This window comes from Meleagris gallopavo, chromosome 5 (assembly GCF_905368555.1).
Source record: "Meleagris gallopavo chromosome 5, MGAL_WU_HG_1.1, whole genome shotgun sequence".
Classification (NCBI taxonomy): domain Eukaryota; kingdom Metazoa; phylum Chordata; class Aves; order Galliformes; family Phasianidae; genus Meleagris; species Meleagris gallopavo.
The window spans coordinates 1,531,876-1,555,461 of record NC_139408.1 but is presented as its reverse complement, the minus strand read 5'-3'; the positions used below and the strand labels follow the sequence as shown (position 1 = coordinate 1,555,461).

The 23,586-nt window shown below is 36.4% G+C and overlaps 1 long non-coding RNA gene across 2 annotated transcripts in view; it reads right to left on the bottom strand.

Moving 5' to 3' along the window:
* The window catches only part of LOC146544202 (uncharacterized), a 182,105-nt gene that overhangs the window by 14,490 nt on the left and 144,029 nt on the right, over window positions 1–23,586 (bottom strand). For both annotated transcript variants that reach the window (XR_014883325.1, XR_014883326.1), the window contains exons 10-11: window positions 6,973–7,154; window positions 4,198–5,138 (exon numbers count right to left, since the gene is read on the bottom strand). This is a non-coding gene — a long non-coding RNA (uncharacterized LOC146544202). The remainder of the gene's footprint in view (window positions 1–4,197; window positions 5,139–6,972; window positions 7,155–23,586) is intronic.

The window sequence follows — 23,586 nt, the reverse complement described above, 5'->3', positions numbered from 1 at the left end:
CTTACTCATCTTTGTCACACTATGCTGGACTCATTCTACGAGATCCCTGTCTTTCTTGAAACAGGGATACCAAAACTGGACACTGTTCCTGATGTGACCTCACCAGAGCACAGTTCACGGGAGGAGAACCTCCACTGACCTGCTGGCTGTGCTTTTTATAATTTATTTAACTCTTTACAGAGCAAGGAAATGGCCAACGAGGACAGTTATATCAATAATTCACATTTCTGCAAGTATTTGCAATCCTCCCTTTATAAAGATTAAAACATAACATTAAAACAACCACATGAACCACTTTTTTTCCTCTTTAATCTTTTCAGAGCCACCAACGCAGTGACAATCATCACCTTCGTTTTGTCTAAAGCAGCTAAAGTAAGAAACTGTTCATCTAAAGCATATGAGTGGGAAACACACTTATTTTCAAGCAGCACTTTCAGCACATCATCCAGCACAGCTCCATCTGAAACACACACAGGACATCCAGCTCTGTCCAAATGGCTAATGGCCACATTCTAAGAGCATTTTACAGTGAGTGCAGTAGGTTAAAATGTCCCGGTTATAAAGCCAGAACACTGCTGCAAACTCAAGCTCAGTGGGTTGTGTTAATGTGGAAGACAAAGATGGTAGGCATTGACAGCTTGAGGTAGCACTGAGAATCATGTCTTCAACTACAGAATCTATTTCCTTTCCTTGAATATACAAATATAGAGCCTATTTAGAATTTAATGAGTATATTCAGTTTCATGTACATCCTTAAATTATATTTGATTTATCACTTGAATGACTTTAACAGAATATTCTGCCATAGTTGTGTCATAATGATAACTATACTGACACAAAGAGATTCAGCATATTTAATTTTCTCCTTAGCTTTTTTACTACATAAATCTCAGGTTCATAAAAGTTCATGGAATATGAGATGTACTTCAGTTACTCATCCTGGATAACTGAAATTCTTAGAATAAAAACTGAAGTTGAGGGAGTTTCTTCTTTGAAATACGTGTTTTATGTTAATAGAGAGACTTTTTTTTTTGTCTTACACATCTTTACTACTGTAACAATAAAGAAAACAACTCTTAGTGACATTGGGGCTATATGTGAGAACTTTGCTCATAAAGTGCAACAGAAGGAAATGTATACATATGCATTTATACAGGTATATCTATGCATACAGCCAAATGGGTAGGTCAGCAGTTTTGACTCTCAAGCTATAGAAATGAAAGTTCTTGGCCACTTTCTGTTTGGGGATTTCATATACCTTAGATTCTGAAATACAGAAAGCTAGGCTAGAGAACTGGAATTTACCACTTAACATTCACCATACCACAAAAAGTAAAAAGAAGGGAAAAAAATCTCCATCTGAATCTCTACTTAGATGCAACATCAAATGAGATCTTGACATTATACCTATGTTTTGCAAACTAACACTGAGTTTTCTCTGCTGCTACTGTAACCAAATGTATATGGAGAATAGTTCAGAAAGTAATCACTAAACTTCCTAGTTGGGGGAATTTAAAATGCCTATTAAAGAAGAGTTCTTAACCAGGAGTTTTTGGTAGCATTTCAGAAAAGGAAGACAACAGTTCTATTCATCAATATCAAGAAATTTCATGAGCCCAAAAAAGGAGTTGTATGGAGACGATGAGATAGTGTAAGGTCTGCAAAGTGACATTTCCATGTCAGCCTCATCAAGCACTTGCAGATACAGAAAGTAGTCAGCTGAGGTAAAAGAAAAGTATGCAGGTAGGAGTTGGATTATGGCCCAAACTTCAATACTGTACGTGTTTACAGTAGGAATCAGTAGTCACAAAAAAGACCATACTGGGAATATCCTGATAATAGGGGATATTTTTCCAAACATACTTGGAAAAAAAAAGTGGCACTTGCTTCAAATTTTAGAAAGGGCAATATAGGGATCTCCAATCTATTTCATTCCAGGCTAGCAAGAATCACTCCAGGATTAAACAGCTGCACTTTCAGCCAAAACAAGGCAAAAACTAATTTGTGTATAGCACTAATGCTGATGCCTTAGGGAAATCCAAAATTCCATGTCACAGTACAGTGAAACTCAGATTCAAAGGAACTTTTAAAATTATTTGAATTGTGAAGAACTGCTGTGTCAATTTTAAATGACTGTTGAGTTTGATAGGCTATTGTTTTTACTGTCAAAATAGTCCTTGGGTTGAGGAAGCATAGGACAACACCTGGGGGCTTATACTACACATTGTACGAAAGCAGAACTCAGACTCACTCAAAGAGAAGTCCTAAATTCTTTGCATTGTACTAAAGACTGGAAATTTAAGTACAAAATATTTTCATTTAATACATATATTTTATATAATCAATGAAACCACATCCAAAAAACGTTCAAAATCTGACTTAAATGACAAAAACCTAGTTCATTACTATTCTTATCTTGGCTTATTTAATCTATTATAACTCACAGCACAAAGATTTATAATCTTAATCTTGATTTAAGCAGTTAATACATGAGTTTACAAGCCGTCCTACTAAATCGGTGAGATATGACAGTATCTATTTCGAGCAAGATTAGATAAATTAGTTACAGCTCATTATCAGAAAAAAAACATGGGTTTTAAATTATCTGAAGTGCTAGAAGTAGGTTAGATAAAAATCACATTTGTGATGGATTTTCCTCGTTACTATCTTCACAACGTGGGAAAAAAAGATTTTACAGTCTATACACCAAAAAAATCCCATGAAGCCTAGTCTAGTTCTGAGCCTTTTAAAACACCACAACATTTCATAACAGCTGTTCTCTCTTACTCCAAACAATAGAGTCAGAGATATAAATTCACAGAAATGCACACAAGTTTATCAATAACACTTACATGCAACTACAATTAGCCAAGATAATACCTGGGAGAGGTGCTAGGTTTGGTACAGGAGCCAAGATTGAAACTCATAGTAAGAACTCTTCATTACTATGTAATGTTTAGAATAAGTTGCAGATTTAAGTCACTGCTTGTCTGCATACTTCCATTAGTTTTGGAATGGTGGCAATGTAATATCTGAAACCATGAATAATGCTGAAGTTATGCTTTGCAGATGTTAGAGTCATAGCAACAAATTCTATTGCACTTGAATTTGTCACATTTGAAAGTTTCTCAGTAACACAGAGGAGGTGATATAGGCAACACCAAATTTCCAACTATTATTTAACCTGGCATTGGAGTAAAAGATGTTGTTAAAAATGACAACATTATTTCAGTTAGGTAGCTGTACTTATTTATACCTGTGTCATTTTTAACTCCTGGAGCTACCACCTATTTTTTCTGACTGAGAGCACTGCCTTTAACATATCAGCCAGTCATAAATTTACATACTTTGTCAGCTGAAAATTAATCCTACCTTTACTTCTGTTTCTAATGGCACAAAAAAGGCTCTTAAACTAGACGTGAAGTAGCCTATCTAAAGTCAAAAGGTCTTTGCAGAAAACAGTATTATGCTGGCAAATTTCAACACAAAGTGGATGTTATAGTCAACTTCAAAACTTTTATAACTGTGTTTTATAAAACTGATGTATTTTAAACAATAGTGGCATCAATGACTACAATTGTTATGACAAGATATGTGCAAAAAATATGTGTCATTGCATAATTACATGTGTAGTATCATCAGTCGCTGAGTTTAGAAGAATATTTTCTTTTAGCAGCACTAGGTGGAGACAGTGATTCACACAACACCTCACAACAGAAATGTTTTCTATCTGCTGTGCCATGGTTACCGCCAGCTAGCATCATTTCACTTTTCAGTTTATTACAGATTGCAGGCTTACAATGTTTTTTAGCAGCTGTACCAAAGAAAGTAAAACAAAATTACTCCTGCTTTGAGCAAGCAGCAGGTCTCCCTGAATCTCACACTCATGTATGCATATGTAAATTACAGAACTTCAGGCAAGCTATGCACTGCTAGAGTTTATTTCCAAGCTGAATACGTGTGAAATTTATTTACCAATGGTAACTCTGACAGCGTCTTTACCGAGCAATAAGAAACATCCTTACCTATTTTCTTAAATTTACTTTTTAAAACCAGAATAAACACACCCATACTCGATTAAAAACCTCAGCCTTTCTGACAGCAAAAACAGTTTTGCAACTCTCAGAAAAAGAGAACAATGTCTATACGCATTACTTAGCTTTCCCCATACAAACTCAATATATTGAGCCTACCTACCATAGCTGATTTAGTTGCCCTTACCACAGAATGGCCTCACAATTAGCACACGGAGAAAAAGTTTTCACAAATCAGTCATGAGCAATGATTGGTATCACACGGTCAGTCTCTTTCTTGAACTTCATATGGACGAGTTCTGAACTAGTTAGGAGGCACTAGAAGAGAAAAGACAACAAAGATAATTGCATAAAACTGAACAACTACCAAGAGACCATTTTGCAGATCTGCAATCTAAAATTTGAGAAGTGGTTTGTGATTCAAGAAGCGTAACAGCATCAAGACAACATGTTACTAGCAGAAAGTACTCTGCAAATCTGACATATTTCAATTGCAAAATTATAAAATTGGCCTGAGCTAAAATTTTATTTAGGCTGCTAAGACAAACGCAGCTGCAGTTCTTATTCTATCTCCTTGATGTCTCAAAAATGGGATCTCTTCACAATGAAGTTATTCCAAGTTAAAATGTTTTTAACACATTGAATTGCAGCGTGGGCTGATTTTTTAATAGCAACCAAATTCCAAATCTTGAATTTGGCTGAGCTTAGCTGTAGCTGACTACAGTCTATACAAACACACTAGGAGACTGCATTGAAAAGGATCCTCCTAAAAAACACCTATTTTAGTCAGCAGTCTTCGGAAAGGTTTGGCAAATTTCCCTAGCAGACTAGTGGAGTTTGGCTCTGGTCATTGAGTGACTGGAATTCACACAGCCTGCGTTTTCTTCTTTAAGTTTCTTTACAGTGTTGACTTTCAAACAGAAAAAGAAGAGAAGATCTATAAACGTAATATTTAACATAACTTATCTATTTATTTGATAATTTAAAGACACTGAAGTGGTCCCTTGATCTTCCTCTTCTCCAGGTTGCACCACAAGAAAGATGCTGCAGTTCATTCGTGGTCCTAGCAGCACTTTGCTGGAGTACGCCCATGCCTCTCTTGTACTGGGGGAAATCAGCAAGAAATACAAATTGGCTTGAACTGTCTGACACTCTAGCGTCAGCTGAGCATCAACTAGATAGCTTCAAGAAGTGAATGCACAAAAATTCGTTAATTCATGTAACAGACAACCCATCCATTTTGGGGAGAAAAAAAAAAAAGGCCATTTCAAAGGCAAGGCTGCTTTTTAAGCAAGGCAGATAACCATTTCGATGGTGCTGCATCGATAGAGAGGATGGTGCCGCAGTCTGTAGACGTCCCACAGCCTTTTGCTTGATATGAGGGTACAAAAGACAGTTGAGCAGGCTGCTTGAGGGTCAGAAAGTCAGCAGCTGAGCTTAGTTAATATACCTCGTCCTCCCTGGTAAACATTCACCAGTATTATGCATAACATAATTTACCACTGGAAGAAAAACTTCTATTGTTAATACGTGCTCCCATCTGATTCAATCTAAGTATCTACGGTTTAATCAGGATTATGAGTTTATCTAGCTGTTATGGAATTAAGTTTCTTAACAGTTTTAATGAGATCATAGTCTTTAAAACTTTACCAATACTGACATTTACTCTGAAAACTAAAGCATAAACTTAGCTGATCATATAAAATGGACAAAGAAGTACTTTTGTAGGTCACATTCAGGGCACAAGGATTTCTGTTTGTAGCTTGTGATAGACACTGAAAAATCTCCACACTGTCCTTCCAGAGTATTTTACCCCCAGCTTATAAATATTTTAGTCTTCATTGCTTGGCAAATGAATGAAAAGTCTAGCCTTTTCTCTTCCTTCTATTTTTGCAATGACTCACTGTTCTATTCCATAATTCATTAAATTGGACTACTTACTACCACACAACTTGAATGAAGTTCCAGTTTTCTAAGGGAGAGTTTTAGAGACAAAGCTGCTCAGTAGAACACGTAACTATTAAGCTACCCACTTGTACAGCTACACAGAAACAACAGCAGTGTTGGGGATTTATTGCTTCTTTTTTTCATTCACAGTGATTTTGCATTGCCAGAGTCCCTCTTAGCCCATCTCTGAATGATGGCTATTTCTTATTCATTCATAAGAATGAGAAGTCAAAAAAATATGTAGGAATTGTTGGTGCTCTGGAAAATCCAACCATTTTTGTTTTTGTATGAGGCTTCAGAAGACTACATTCTGAAAAATTTAAGCTTTAGTCAAGTCATATTTCAAACTCATGTGTTACATTTACTACTTATAAAGCCTAAAAATTAATGGAAAATATCTCCCACTGTAAGCCACTTAATTATTTATCTATAAACAGTGGTAGTAATACTGCTCATAAATAACTCTCCAAATATACTTGAATACGTAAAGCATTTTGAAATGTACATGCAAGGATTGAGAAGAGAAAAAAAATATCCTCTCCCCTTTGCCTATGAAAAGAATTTATAGGTAAAGTCATTGCTTTTTGAGATTTTCCTTTTTCTTCTTGCCACAGCTCGGAGATAACCTCCATTCCAGAAGTCCAACATAGCTGACAGACATGGTACTAGGCTCACACCTGCAGAGTTACACAGCATCCACAATCCTGCTCTGAAATGTACCTTTCTTTACCTCTTAGTGATGATACATTTAGCATTCATGTTTTACTTTGGAAAGCAGAAAAGCCTTGGGTATGGCAAAATTCCACCTTTGTTCTATTTTCCATTTTTAAAGCTGGGGAGAGGACAGGACCCTACCATTAAGGAGTAATTATGTACACATTTCTATAAGGATGAGAGCAGAGAACTGGCAAAGCCTGGAAAACAAAGCCAGCATCTCAAGTAGCTATCTGGGGTGCAGGTACTCGAGTAAGTTGTGTGATGCATTACTTACGTGCTAACCACATTCTTTTCATACAGTCACGTTCCTGCTCCTGGTCACAGTTTTCTCCACACAGACTCAATCTATCATGCTGTGTATAAACAAAACTGCTTTTCTGGCAGATTATTTCCAGATTACCCACGTAGCCACTTGTTGATAACAACTGATATTCACAAGTTGAATGTAGCAGGAACCTAATAAGGGACAAAAAACACAATGACACTATGTCAAGGCATGAGATAAAACAAAGAGCAGTCATTTCAAATAGGAGCACAAGATAAGTGTCTACACATCTAATAGGCCAGTGGAGACAAAAGTAGTTTAATACAAAATATGAAAAATAAACACAGTAAAGGTACCAACGTGACAGGTATGCACTTGAACTCTGCAGAGGACAGTAACCTCAAAAAATATCCAATCCTACAAAATTAGGTTAAATTCCCATCCATGCCATCCCTACCAAACCCCCAAACAGCCAAACGCCAGCATTTTCACTTATGCTATCAGGTTATATCCAGACCTTCATCAGTCACATATTCCATTCCAACACAGTATTACTTACATTATTTATTTTCTGAAATGTAAGGTCAGTTGTCATTTTGTATGAGTGTAATTGTATTTAAATAATGAATACCCTTAATGAAATTCTTGTTGAACTGAAACCACTGGAAAAACTTCCACTGATTTCACTGCAGCCAAAATTTGGCCATAGATTTCAACTGCAAAAGACAAAAATCGAAATATATTATTCTAAGTAGAATTACTGCTCTTCATTTAATGGAGTTGCAAAAAGTCACTTTTAGTTGTGTGAAATGAAAGGGGTTTTAGCGTTCATTAGATATGTATCAACCTACTGGCACAATAAATACAGAAGGTAAGATATGTGCATTAAAGTGATAATTCACATATGTCACTACAGTCAGGTCCCTCTAAAAAAAAAAAAAAAGAGAAAAGGAAAAATAAGTCTACCTATGATTTTTATTTTTATTTTAGAAAGAAAACTACTTAATATTTAAAGCTGTACAATGTGGGCATAATAAAGAGCTTTTTAAATTTCTCCTTTCTGTTCAGACTCATGCTGCATTGGCTGAAACACTGCATTTCAGCCCCTGAAGATCTAATGCACTGATCTGAGGCACTGTGGCTGACCTATTACAGATGATTAGAAATTAGTGAAGTCCTCGTGTTGCTATAATTTTCTAGAGATTGCTTCTTAAAGCCATAAGGTGAAAAATAAATAAGTGTAAACTACCATTTCCTATGCCTATGCTGGATTTAGCTCAGCTAGAAATACTATTCCGGAGCCATAACCAGAGTACGCAATTTATTTACTGCCCCGTATGGAATTTACACAAGAAACAAGTTAAGTGCTTTAATACAAAATTAGAAAGCTATTGGATTCTGTGCTACTTACTCCTGGAAGCTCTTGCTATTTTTGTATGTGCTTCAATTATACTTAGATTAAATGACGAAAATCATTTCCTTTCTTCAAAAAGATGGCTAATTCTTACAAGACTGTGGGATACGAATATACTATAGCAATGTCATGCAATGTAATTAAAAACCAAGAAATGCATTGCAGATAAAAGTAAACAGTTTGTACTTTCCAATTACCCCTGCTTTATTTTTGCTGTGTGAATTGTTTGCAGGATTAGACTGCTTGAAAATTGATAGTAATGTTCTTTTGTTTCATTTTATGCCGTTCTGGAGACTAGAGGAGCCTCAGGAATTAATTGTAGCCTTCTAATAACCACAACGATGTAATGACGTATTTAAGATCACTGTTTTTTGTTTGATTCCAAATAAATTGCAGATTTTTTTTTCTGCTGTGATACTAAAACAATTACCTTTTTGAAAAAGGATAATTAATCTACAATTTTTTCACATTAGATCATGTATCTCTAAAGAGTGCCCACAGATTTGATGGTCTTCAGCTGCTGTGTATTTATTTTTCATTTTTTCTAGTGATGTACCGCCCCATCAGTGCTGACATTTAAATGAGTGAGTATTCAACACAAATGTGATCATTTGTATAGCATCCAATGTGGCACCATACTGAGATGATTGCTTCTGGGAGCCATCCATGGGTTCTCGAATAGGGGGGAAATGCCAGGCAAAATTTTATCAATTTACATTTTTCTGTGATTAATTTTTATGCAAATAAGGGCCCGACCGTGCTCCCATCTCACCTGAATCATGCGGATCATCAAAGACAAATTGAGCATCACTTATTTAAAAAATAGGCTTTAAACTACTCTACAGCTGTGTTGGAAAATGCTAAGAGCAGGGCATGAACTTTTCTAATATAACGGGAATATAGATAAGAAAATGCTTCTTTTTGCATTTTTGTCCACACTGTGATAAACATGAATCTTAACAAAATCCTAAAAATTGTCTTTGTTTTAAATTCTTTATGCCCTTGTAAACATTTGGCCACAGGAAAACTGCACAAGGGGATTTTTCCAATTTCACAATACTAACAAATGTAACTGGAAATAAAAAATGCATTGTTTAGCAATAAAAAAATATTGCATTGGTTAGTGTACTTATAGCAAATAGTCCATTTACATTTTTAGATAGAATTCAAGAAAACAGTGGCATGCCATAGAGGAAAAGGCCCTATATAAACAATCTCATAACGTTAGAGGAAAAGGCACTGACTCACACGGGAACGTATGAAATCTGTTTAAAAATGAGTAAAATCTGCTTTATCTTAAGTATCTAAACATGTCTATATTTGCTACCACAAATTTGGTAATTTAAGTATCTGCTAAGCAACGAGCTTTTAAAGCAATTTAGATGAATAGGTTACATGGATGGACATTTTATAATTATTAATACGTGTATAAAGGAGTGTAAGTGTGAAAAACTTATTACCAATTATATAACAAAACACTATTCCTCTCCTGCTGGAAAGAAAAACTATTACTTAAGGTGTTACAGTACAAGTAGATGCTAATATTATTAGCATCAACTGTATGTTCTGCAGCTGAAAAATATGTACAACTCAGAAATATGAACAATTGGTCCTCTAATTTTCACTTGCAATTCATAAACAGGTGCTAAAATGTGCTGTCATGAAAAACGTGCTCATATAAAGAAGTTATATTATGAAAAGGCAGTTTCTCTACAGAATTGAGTTCTGAAAATTCTGACATTAAGAGATTCATTTTACCAGCCCTTGCACAAATCAGTATCCCTAGAGGTAACCTCAGAGGGCTAAGTGTGATGTGTACTGGGGAAAAGATGGCCTTTATCAGTTTGAATTGGTAAAAAGAGGCCCATGAATCACATGAGGCAAAAGATGCCTCCTCACATATTACACATTACAGCTTTTTTTTTAATGGGTTTAACTCATACTTTTAATGAGTTTCCTTTCATTTAACTGTACAGCTAAATGAACATTATTTCACATGCAACACCAAATACATTTCCACACGTGGAAATATGAGCAATTTTATGTTCAGACCCTCCCTCAAATATTTCGATTCCATATTCCTCACTACACGGCTGGCATAATGGCCAAAACCATCACTGCAACAGAGCCAGGGAGAATTCTGATGCAGTTCTCGAAAAATTCCCTTTTTTGTTTGGAGGCAAATGCACTCTGCAGACCAGAGCACCACAACCGATGCTCTTAAAGAGACAGGGAGAGTAACATGTGACCATCATTTTTGAAGTTTATATTAGCTCCTCTGTCTCCAGCAGCTGCAGTAAGTTTCAAACACATCTAGTAGACTCATTATATAAATGCTACCACTTGCTGTTCAGAAGAGGACTCTTACAGCATTGATAATGAGGTTAGAAAGATAGTAAACTCTTTAAAACAAAAGACTTTCTCCTTAAAATAGGTATTTTTAAGAAAATACCCAAGATGTTGAACAAGACCAAGTAATGAAGATGAAAATGGTGCAGTTATTGTTGTCATACTCTGTTCACTATATTAAGATCAGTTTGACTATTTAGATTCCTGTAAAATGGAACTAAGCTTGACATATTTTCCATTCACTTTCAACAAACTTAATACCTTCTACAGAGCGCATCCTTACGACTGCATTAATATATAAATGCAACAGTAGTTCTATCAAGTCCATCTTCTCTATACGACAGGTTCCCGTGTATTACCCTGTGTCACTCATGCCCACATAATTTCATATAAACCGTAGTCATGGTACCCTACTGGAACAGTTCTGCTATTACAGTAAGTAATACAAGAAAAAGTGCTATGTACCAGCTTACAAAGATGATTCTGAATCAACTGAAAACGTTAAGTGATATCTTGGTGTTTCAATCCAAGAACTTATCACAATAATCTCATGGGATATAAGAGAGGCATAAACAGATTATTTTACCAGTCACCAGCACATGTTCTAAGATGCAAAGTATCAGTTGTTTAATAGCACAGGATCACACTGCACACATTTTAAAGGCAGAGACTAGAAACACTAGGAAACACAGCGTATGCATACGTCTCCTTTCTAAGATCACTTGTTGGTAGTTCACTTGCCCGAGGAATGCAAAAGAGCAAAACAGCAAATAAAAATAGGAATTTACATAAAAGGAGTGCCTATATTCCCACTTAGAAAAATTGAGCATGAAAATACCCTTTCCAAAAAATGAGACTACACAAAAATATTGTCAGCATATTCCAGGCTAGAAATAATGCTTATTAATTGAAACTAAAAGAGTTTAATTTATATATAGACACACACACACAAGCCTATTTATACATGTGCATTTCTGTATTTCCTACACACATACATATGGATTAGGTGGTTCCTTTTTTTTTTTTTTGGCAAGCTAGGAGCTGGATGAGGTGCTGTTACCAGTCATGTTAAGGGCATACTTTTGGCATTGATGGGGCTGTCAGTAAGAGGATTTCAGCTGGTTCAGCTGCAGTTTAAAGACAAAGCCAGCAGCTACGGAAGCACAGAGCCAGTCTGTTCCTCCCAGTGGTACAGTGGCACCCTTGGCTGCTGATGGGACAGCTGTGCTCCATGCACCAAGCTTTGAGAAACACAAGACTATTCTGACAATGCAAAAAGAAAAAGGTAATTTTAGAAAAGACAAAGACAAAGGAAATTATCAGAGCAGTAATGTCACGTGAAGTGTCTTTCCTTCCAAAAGTCACATGGCAAGTTGTTCCATTTTTGCTGCTGAGGCACCAACCTTTGGCATTAGGCCCACGTATTAAAAGCACAATGCTCAGAGGGAAATGCTGCATGGAAGACAACACCAGACTTTCCTTTCTGGGTATGAGCGTAGTGACCCAGAAACAGAGGATCAAACCTGACTGTCCTTAAAATATCTTCTTCTGTGGTGGATGCAAAAACTGAAGTTTTATGCTTGGAAAAAAATGTGGATATTTTGGAAAGAAAAGATTTGGCAACTACTGAAAATGTATTTATTGGAGAAAGACACAAATAATCTGGCAACAAGGTTATGAATCTGCACTAATAGTACATTTGCATGCATGTACTGAGATAAGCGTTTGGCTAAAATATTACTCTTCCCCTTTCCCACATTTTCCTGTACTCCTGATGTTGCTGTTTCATGGAACCTCAAAAAGTTACTCACATTTGACAAATTTTGCACACAGACATTAGCAGAAGGTCAGACAAAACAGTGAGGAGAAAATGTGGGATGGCTGCTGTTGCAAGAACAGACTTACCAGAGAGCTTCCGTACCCTACAAGTGGCTTTTTCATTTCACGTTCATTTTGCAAAATTATGAAAAAAATACCATTATGGTTCTACTCATAGTTGTTTAGATGAAACAAATTTTTTCTTAAAACTCTGTATGACCATAAATTACATGTTTAGCTGTGTCTTCTCACGTTGCCTTTTTTTTTTTGATTTGCCTCTTACTTTTGAAAAGCAGCGTAAGCTAGGTTGCTGCCTAAATATAAAAACTATATCCTGAGTTTAACCCTAATTAGCACACATTTGAGCCACCTCCTTATCATCCCTCTCCAGAACAAAACCCTCCCTCGTTACAGCGCCCTGACAGGACCAACAAGCATTCCCAACTAGGCCAGAGTTTCCCCCAGTGCACAATCCCTGACTACCAGATACATGGCAGTACTGCAAAGTCTGCCCAAGTTGTCACAGTCCTCAGGAACCTAAGAATCTTCCGTTCACCTAACAGCAGTCACAGGTGACTCCAAACGTTTACTAGCCAACAAAAGCTCACAACACTCACTCTTCTAATGCAGGAAATCTCAGTTGCCCTGCAGGTAATCAATGATCCACGAGCAAAATCCAATCCATGCAGACAATTACTCAGTAGACTCCTCCAGTACTCCTCTGCTTTGTCACATACCAACTAAGAAACCATATTTTACGGGTTAACAAACCCGTAAAGGTTCTTATGGGTTAAAGAACAACTACTAGTATTACTCCACCTAATTCTTCTGTGTTAGTTTGTATTCCACTGAAAACAGAAAGGTGCTCAAAGATTGCCTTCGAAGGTTTAGTACGTGTCCAGTCAGCTTTTGAAAGCTTGTCAAAATCTATCAGCAAAGTAAAATTAAAACTCATAATACAACAAAAATATTTGTTAATGGAAATTAAGTCACACTAACATTCAGGATGAACATCATGACTGAGCTTCTCCGGATCAAGACTTAAAACAATTTATTTTAAGAGCAAGATTCATCAAAGCAAATGTACTTATTACAGTCTCAGGACTAAATACATCTTTAAGGTCACACTCCAGCACACAAGTCTCCTTGTGTCTGTCAGTCCTTGTCACTACTTTTTGTGGAATGTACCCTGGTCATTATGGAAGGTGCCTGGTTATTAAATAATTATTCATATACAAACAGATACATTCCCTTACTGCATTTCAGTTTCCATACGATGTTTCTGCAACCTTTCTAAACATGATGCCAATCAATTCTGGCATCAGAGCTCCATTTCCCCTGGAAATTTGTATTCCCTTGAGAAAATACCAAGAGGAGAAAATAACCTGATATCACCAGTTAATTATCAGTCAGAACATCTCTGTAATTTGCCCAAAACAAAGCCCATATCAAGTAGCACAGCTTCTATTTGCACCGATTCAAGAGATGTTTCAGATCACAGCTCATTTGATACATCTAACAAGTTACCAAAGCTTCATACGTGAACAGTAAATTCAGCTTGATTTGTCTTAAGAGATTGCTACTTCATTCATATAGCATTAAAGTTTGGATTTCCATAAAGTAGCGCGCTACCTATATTATGAACAACATTTACATTACTGACACAGACTTCCTTAACAAAGAATGAGATCTTCACCAATAAGCAGGGTAAAATATTTTTGCTGAGAGCTCATTAATTCTACTTAAAAATAAAAAGCCTAAAAGTATTAAAATAGCCTGTATCATTCATTGGCGTGAGGTTTATGATAACTGAAGGAATTTAATTGCTTATTTAAAATAAGAATCTTAGAAAAAATGTTAATTCGTACCCATTGAATGAGGGGGAAAAAAGCCAGGGTGCTTTCTTACACTCTCAAAATTTACCTTGGTGGCTGGTGGCCCTTTCCCAGTATTTATGTCCCAAAAGCCTGAGATCCTCACCCACCTCATTGTTGATAATCAGTGCTCTGAAGCCTCATATTACTGTATTTTTCTCTGCCTGAAACTACACGGTCTACAAATAAAAAGAGGCTCCATTGGCTAAAACTGTACAGGGCAGCTAGTTCTGTGCAACTTGCCCATATAACACTTCAGATCAGCAGCCAGCAGAACAGACTTCATGTTGTAAGTAATCCTTCTTCATTCTCTTCAGAGATTTTTGCAGACATGACAAAGTGGTTCAATGCTGAAGACCCTAACTAGCACCAAGAATTTGCTGAAGTTGTACATAGATGAGGTACAACGAAGAACAACAACTTGAAATAAGTAATAAAAAAACAAAAATATACTACTAATTCAGTAATTCTCAGTGTCTCACAAGTTAGGAACCACTTTTTTCACCTATTATAAATATCCAATCCCTTTAGCAGTATATGGAAGGCAAGAAACCACAACCAATTATTTGATATCCTTTTTGTCTAATCATAAAGACACATTTGTATAACCAGTCTGGTTTTAGTGCTACAATTGAGAACATACCGAGAGTTCAATTCGATGAAAATCCTCCCATTCAATTAGATAAGATAGATCTTGGCTCAGAGATGCTTTTGGAAACTCTTAGCAGATATCACCTGCTAGCTTAAAAAGACATACAGATTCTTCATTTTATTATTCTTACATAATTAAAATTATTTAAATTGATGTTTACATAGTGCCATCTAGACAGCTGTCATACTTGTCCTTGATGTGGTACACAAAACTCTAGCTTAAGTTCAAAATAAAGCACTAAATATGTGCGTGTGTGTGTGTGTATGTAAGCATTGCCAAGCTATTCCTCATCCATTTATTATAATTTAAATTACTAGATATTCTTATTATAAGAAGACTTTTTCTTTATGTTTTGATGAAAAATAAAAATAAGATGCTGTAAGAAAAGCAGGACTACAGCATAGATTAAATCCTTCAAAAAAACGGAACAGAATATGCCTTCTGCTGTCACACCTGGAATAAGCCTTCCTCTTGAAGTCTGCTTCAAGAAGGCCTCCCTGAGTAGCATTCAGTGAAGAAAGCACACAGCGGTTGCTTCAAATCTGCAAACTCTCACAGTGCTAGAAAGGCTTGCTCTTACACAGAGCAACAGCATCACTTGAGCAGGAATCAAAGAAGCATAAATACCCATGCTGTCCCACAAACATGGGCTCCATCTCATGTAAGGAAAGAAATATTTGTTATCCCAGTTCAGATATAGGCTTAACTTTCCTAAAATCTATGTTCTTGGTTCAACTGGAAAAAAAAAAGAACATGTCAACACTTGGCTCTCGGTAGGTAAAAAGTCATTTCATCTTGAAAAAGAGGAACGACAAACACTAGCAAACTCTTTTGCCGTTTAAAAACTCCTGTCTGTGCACATTACTCTTTCACAGCAAAAAAAAAAAAAAAAAAAAAATCTCTCTGTTTTGCTCCGTACACAAGACTTCAACTAATTACAAGAAGAGACAGATGCTGAGTAGCCTTAAGGCTTTCCCTGCCACCACAGTGAGCCTGTGCGCTAGTCAACAAGCAGGTAGTGAGTGAACTCAAATGTTATCTGACAAGGCAGCAGATCCCATCACCTAGGGTTAGAATACAGACAAGCAACTCTGTGTTCGAAAGTAAAGACAGAAAAATTTCAAGCAGATTGTTTCTGACAGAAATCATATCGCAGCCGCACTTTCTGACAAAGTCTACGCGAATGAAACTATACACTTTCTGTTTCCTATCTTCTCCTTTAAGAAACAGCCAGTATTTCAAAGGTACATTGGAGGTGACAGCTCAATGCACAATGGTTAGCAAGTTCTTATAAGCTTGTTTTCTCTTTGGAAATATAAAGAGACCTTTAATGCTTATCTATGGGGTAGCGAAAGATTGTCCCACACATTCCAATCATTCTTCATTTCAGGAGCACTTCAAAGATGCAAACTGTCACTACACAGTACTGTGACACGAGGAAGCTTTTGAAAAGTTGCATCACTCTAAAAAAGGCCATTCCACAATAATATTAGACACTTCTGCAGTTACCGATATCGTTCCCAGCGTAAAAGAAACTTTTCTCACACATGCACCAGCTGAATCTAAACAAAGAATTTGGGCATTAGCTTTAAAACCTGTATTTTTAGCAATTTTTTTTGCCCTTTCTCTGCAGTATCCAGGAGCTCCAAGTTAAAGGAAACTACATAATACATTTGAGCGTTGCAAATTTCTACCAAGTAACAGAGTTGAACAGCTTGATTTCCACCCAGAAAGGATTGAATTGATCTAGATTGATTTGGCTGTTTCACTCAGAGTAAATGTCAAAACAAGACAGGAGGTATACAGTGCTCAATGGAGCACGTCAGATTTTATGTACATAGGTTCTAGCAGTGCTGTGGATTTTGACCGGCAAACTGGGCATTTGCTCCCAATGGCCCGTGAAAACCCGTAGGGAAGTTTCAGGGCTTCACTGACTAGAATTACAAACACCACTTTCTTTTGCAGAAGGCTAGCATTTTCCAACCTGAAAAATTAAAAGGAGATCATGAAGCATGCATGCTTACCCTGCAGTGTAATTAAGACACTGAAGACGAATGAGGCATTCATTTCTAAATCTTCCTTTTAGCAGGATGGGCTACACACACTGATAATTACTGCAGATCAAAGAGGAAGGATTGTAAACAGGATAAGCAGATAAAAAAGTATGAAATAGTAGAGAGCGTGTTCAGCTCATGTCAAAGCTGTTTCGGACTCCATACTTTATTTGTTTCAATTCCTCCTTTGAATGTTTTCTAGGAATGACATTAATGGCTTTGCATAATATTGTCAATTTGCAGCATTGCTCTCTGCCTTTACCATTACTGAAAAGACTACTGCAACACTTGTCAATTGAAACTATGCTAGAAAACTAGCAGTAGAGTATGGGAAATATATTTGAGTATTTCCTTGCTGGAATCTGTCAACTTGTAGCATTCCATACTGCGTAGCACTGACTGATTTCTGTTTAAGTATTAGCCTTAATTTTAATTGAATTTATGCCGCTTAGGATGTGGTACCTTCCACAGTGGAACAACACTATAACTTAGATAATTTTTAACATTATTTAAATCATTTTTACAAGGGATTAGAGCTATTAGACTTGCATTACCAATAGTAGCTCCAATTATTAAGCTCTAAGAGAAATTTATTTTGTTAGTCTTCATATCACGCAGAGAAATAATTTTTTGCTCGAATTAAGCTAAAAATATTTTAAGCTAAAATATTCTACAGAAAATCAAGTTCTATATCAGCAGTAATTTGTCCTAGCACACCTGTTTGCTATATGTAAGTTTACCACACAACAGCTGCTTTGGTCAACTTCTTCAAAGTTATTCTCTGCTCCCTGATGCAATAGCAGTAGCATCAAATAGTTTATAATCAGTTCAAAAGCAGTTAAACCTTGGGATCAGTCATGCACACCGAATGTAGATCTGAGTGTCCAGTCTGAGCTTATGAAAGACCCACAAACCCTTTCTCTTTAGAAGTATCCAAGAACAGAAAACGCTAATTAGTATAAGTCATGTACTCTGCCCAGTTATTCTCCCATCTCTTCTAGCAGACAAACTGTATATATTTATTAACAAACAACAAGCAGTACGAAATGTAGGGAATGAGATGTTCTTAACAAAAGAAGAAAACTAAAACATTACAGCTTTAGAATTAGGAGAAAATGATCGTGAAAAACGCACCTAAGAAAATGAACCAAAACCTCAATGATTCTGTAATTCCAGTACCTCAAACCTGGCATACAGTTTGATTCATCCAGGCAGACCCTGAACTTGAGAGCACTTAGGCTTTGGACCTTTCAAATTAAATGAATGGTTGGATGAGTTATTCAAATAATAATAATAAGCTCTTTCTATAATCAAATGAGCTGCCTGGTCTCTGTGAAATCATTATATCACGAGCGCCTGAACATCATGAGCTCTTCTTGATTAATGCGATCGGCCAGGAAGCCAATGTTCACAGAAGGATGAAAATTACAACAGAAGTGAAAATTATGAAGAAATTACAAAAGAAAATTAATTCTATAGTCCAATGACTACTCTGAGGTTACTCCAGACAAAGGAAGATGAGAAATCTGCTTCAAACATTAGCTCCTTTTCCACCTTTTCATACTGATCCTCAGAACAAAAATGAAAAGGTCAATACTCTTTACACACAGGACAAGCTGTTTTAAAAAGCATTTGGTAGCTGCACACAGCCAAGTCAGATTTCTTGTGTGTTTGTTTTGGGATCTCTGAGTTTGGGAACACTCTGTAGAAGCTGAACAGAAGCAACATATATTTGGTAGGGAATCCACACACGTGTCCTTTATCAAACATGGCAAAAGCTTAAAGAGCTCACTAACAAGAGCTACGCTCTCTAACACAAGCAGGAAGAAGTGTTTCAACCCAATTATTCCTCACTTTGACTTGAAACAGATGGATTCATTTCAGAAGTTCCGCAAGGACTGGACCTTTGCCTGGTAGCAGTCTGTCAGTGCACTTGGCCTGACACGTTTCCTAATGTTTGCTGAATACAGTCCCTATAAACTTTTAATGCTTTTTAATGACAGAACAACTAATTACTAGAGGTTCTGCATTAAGATTGTTTTATCAAATCTATCAACTTTGTCTTTTGTGTCAAATCCATCCGAACTATAAAATGAAAAACAAAATAACCTAGATGGATCTCCAAGAGCCTTCCTTGCACGCAAAATCCTCTGTTCACATATGCAACACATTTAAGTTCAGAAGCCTGAAAGCAATTTTCATTTAAAAGTATACTTTAAAAATCAAATTTAAATGTACAAATATACTATAGAGGATGCAAATTTATCCTATTAGAAGTTCAAGGAGAAGCCACATAGAAATTGAGATCTACACTTTAACAAGCATCTTGCTGTTTCATTGCAAAACAGATACAGAAGTGCTGTAAGAAGTAACTTAATGGCTCAATAATTGCTTTTGCCAATAAAAGAAGGGTAGAACTTGAAGAAATTTCCTATTTACAGGATGAACATACAGTCAAGATACTTAACCGATTCTAAAATACTTCAGAAATTGTACCCTCTATCACCAATTTATGTACCATGTCTGCACAAAATTAAACCTACCAATTCTAAAGGCTTTTTTCAGAGTTATTTTCTTTATCTTTGTCTATTTTGTTGACCCAAAAAGCCTAAAAAGCGTAATACAAATCTTTAAGAATCTGTTTGTCTTAAGTTCTGTAGATTTTACAGAAGATGCCCTATATTTTCTTTTCTTAATCAGAATATCTTAAGTTTACTGCGAAATCTGTAAGAAAGCACTAGAAGAAATGGCAGATACCTTCTGTTAAATGAAGTATAATTACTTCATGAAAACAATTAAGCAAACAACCAGAAAAAAGCAACTTGCAAACAAGCAGGAAAACATACAGTATAGATTTTGGGGTGTGACCTAAATATTTCCAGGGGACTCCTTAGAATATGTCATAACTGCATATCACATTGGCAGTAGGAGGGCATTGTGGTAGCTATCTCAGGACTCCAAGTGTAGAGGACGCTGCACATCAAAGAGCGTTCTACTCAGAAGTTAACATGCCTCAGGCACTTTCAGAAGAAACACATCATGCTTTTAAAGTTAGAAATACTAAATTTAAGAATCTGAGTGGCTAAAAAAATGGCTGGGGACTTCTTAGGAAACAGATGCTGTTGTCAGTGAATTCAAGACATGCAGTTGTCTAACTCTGGACTGCCTAAGGGCCAGAAGTTGTGTTGTGACAACTTATAAAGCAACAAAGGTGAGTAAGCACAGGCACCCACGACAGTCTAAAATAAAATTGAAAAATATACTTTAAGGTTGAAGTGCATATCCGTGCACTAATATCTTAATAAGGGATGGCATGTGCCACCTTGTAAATGAGTCATACGGGGTGTTGTCTCAGCAGATGAAAATATACAAAAATTATCTCTCAAACTGGTGATGAAGCCTTGCTGCAAAGCATTCTATGGTCAGTTTCATATGCGGTCAGTCTACAGAGGAAACTTCTTCCCTTTTATATGTTGAGGGGAAGAACGGCACAAGGACCAGAAGAGAGTCTTTCGGTCCTAATAAAATTAATTCCACTCAGCAAACATAACACTATGTATGTATTGATTTTACTGTATCTAACAAAAGAAAGCAATATTTTTCACCCTTCTCTCTGCCGTCTCCCTGTAGTTGCTAGTTAGTCTACACAACTACAGGATTTTTCAAGCATCAGATGTTTACACGGGCAGGAACTTTGCTTTGGTACACATTTTGTAAAGTGCTATGCATACTTACGATCTTTTAAAGAATAAACAATGCTAGTATGCTTCATTTAACGTATCTAAAAATATTCTTCCCCCAGGAATAGCAACCATAAAATTTGTAGCTGGCCACAAGGTCACTAAAGTATAATGCACGCACACCATGGGGATCATTTCTATCTCACTGACCACTGCTTTGGTCTTTGGTTCTGCTAAAAACACCATAACATCTCAAACTGGTCATTCTGGAATAACTAACAATCAGTACTGGGTACAGTGCTTATATACATCCAGACAGAACAGTGATCATTCTGATATTAAAAAAGCTGTTTAAGTTTTTGTGTTTGTTTTCTTAAGTGACCTCTGGTTAAAAAGAGACCTCCTTTGCTCATAATAAAAACAAAACTAAAACAAGAGAATATTTAGAAAAATATTTTAACCCATAGACCAATAAATTTAATAATTTGTTTGCACATGAAAGGCAAAAGCCTCCTAGAAGTTGGTGCCTTTTATGTGCAAAGAACTGTCCGCATGCTTTTGACACAGAACACGTCAAAAAGCAATACTGGTAAAATGCACTTCCAACACTTTCCTTAACTTCTTTACCAGTGACATTATTTGTTTCAACTTCGTGTTCTCCTCCAGGGAACTGCCCATTGACAGAGGTTGGCTGTTCTTTTTCAGAATACAGGATTCTTTGAAGAAAGTTTGATCACCATTGACAGTTGCCCTGCTGCTCTCAGAAACACCAGCAGGAAGAGCTGGGGGGCAGACGACTCACAAACACAAAGTCAGTTCCATAAACGATGGCCAGAAATCCTGCTCCTCTAGAAATACACAAGCAGTTCAGCATCAATATAGCTTTGTATTAGGAAGACAACACGTGCATTTTTAATCACCAGTTTGCAACTCAGTTAATTGTTTTTAATGTACAAATCTTTCTACAGTTCTCTTTAAAATGTATATTTTCTTGGGGAAATTTTCCCGCCACTTTGCATCTAGTCTGCTATTTAAAATAATGCAGATCCCCTTGCTCAGAAGAATATTTGAAATAAATCCGTTCACAAAACTAAGCTAATGAATAGCGTTGCATAAAGACTTCTGAATTACACATGAAATCACCCCCTCTCTTCAAGCCATAGTTAGGACTCAAGGTTCCTCTTGGAGGAAGGAGAGCACAGAAAAGGTGTGCTGCTTTTCTTTACTAATTAAACAAGCTAACGGAGAAGTAACACCGAGAGGAATAACCCAAGCAGTCTTCACAATTGGACATGGATTCTTCATGTCCATTCAAAAAGAAATCGCAATAAACATCTACTTCAGATCTCCCAGTGTGCTCTACCCTATACTTTAGATTTTTCCACTAGTTTCAACTGGAATTGCAAAGCACTGCATTCTGATCCTTAAAGAAGGCAAAATACTTTTATCTTTAGCCTCACTGAGCAACAGCATGAAGATGGAGAAAACAGAGCAGTAGAATACATGAGTAAATTCACCAGGTTAGTCAAAACACTAAACACATATATCAATACAAAGGAGACATCTAAGGCCCAACCCTGCAACGTGTTCTGTGGATGAACTGTTATTTAAATATGCATCTGTGTCGACTTCTCCAAGATTCTTCAGGACTAAGTACAAGTCAACCACATTGCAGACCCTGCCTCTGATTCTTTTAGACCATATTGACTAGCCTAAGTAAATTAACATTCTGCACTTACCCCAGACTAAACAAATGAAACTACTGAATTAGTATCCAGGAAAATCTTGGGGACACTCTGTTAGATCTGTCTCATATACTAAGAATTTCTTGTTCACTGTTGTTTATATTGCACAATTACCAATATCTTATCTCCGCTATACAATAGATCAATGCATTTGCATGTGATAAATGTTAATTCAATTCTTTACATCCTAAAAAAATGGAGAGAAGTACCAGATTAAAAACTATTTTTCCAGCAATTTCCAAGAAGAGCAGTTCAGGGCTCTTGGGTATTTTCATAATGAATTAAAACTTACTTTCGTTGTTAAGCATCATTTTTGAGCTCTTGACTACTTTCATAATGAATTAAATTTTTTTTTTAATTTTTTAACGTTTTTGTTGTTAAGCATGATTTTTAGCCACATTAAAAACTGTATCATGATAATAGCAGGTTTTCAACAGAATGCTTTTTTGTTGTTGTTGTTCTGGTCTCCAGCTGCTAATATCATTACTTGCTTAATTTTTTCTTTTCTCTTTTGATCTTCCCTTCCTCCAGGTTTCTCTATACTAGTTTTCTACTGTTCCATTTTGTGATAGATTTGTCAAGCAGTATCTGTTTCCATCACATCAGTAGGTTTTGCCTATTTGTTGTTATTCTACATTAAGCTAATCTTATCAGATCATTGTCATTACTCTTAAAATGATTTTCCTTTTTTTTCCTCCATAAATATACATAAGATTAATGTGTGGCTGAGTACAGCTTCACTTTACAGTGTAATTTCAGCTTTCCATTTATGGGTAAAATCTCAAGAAGATATGCCATCAGCTCAATATACAAGTGGAATTACAATGCAAGAATTGTTAACTTTCTCATTTTGAGCCTCCTTGTGGGGCTCCAACATTTGTGGTAAATTTATTGAGTGCACGTGCCTCTTGCAGGTGATTTGCAGATTGGAGACCACAGTAACGTGAAGTAAACGTCACAAGCAGAATGAACTGCACAAGGTACAGGGCAATAAAGCTTCTTTCTATGAGAACCATTTCACCCTGGGGCACCACAAA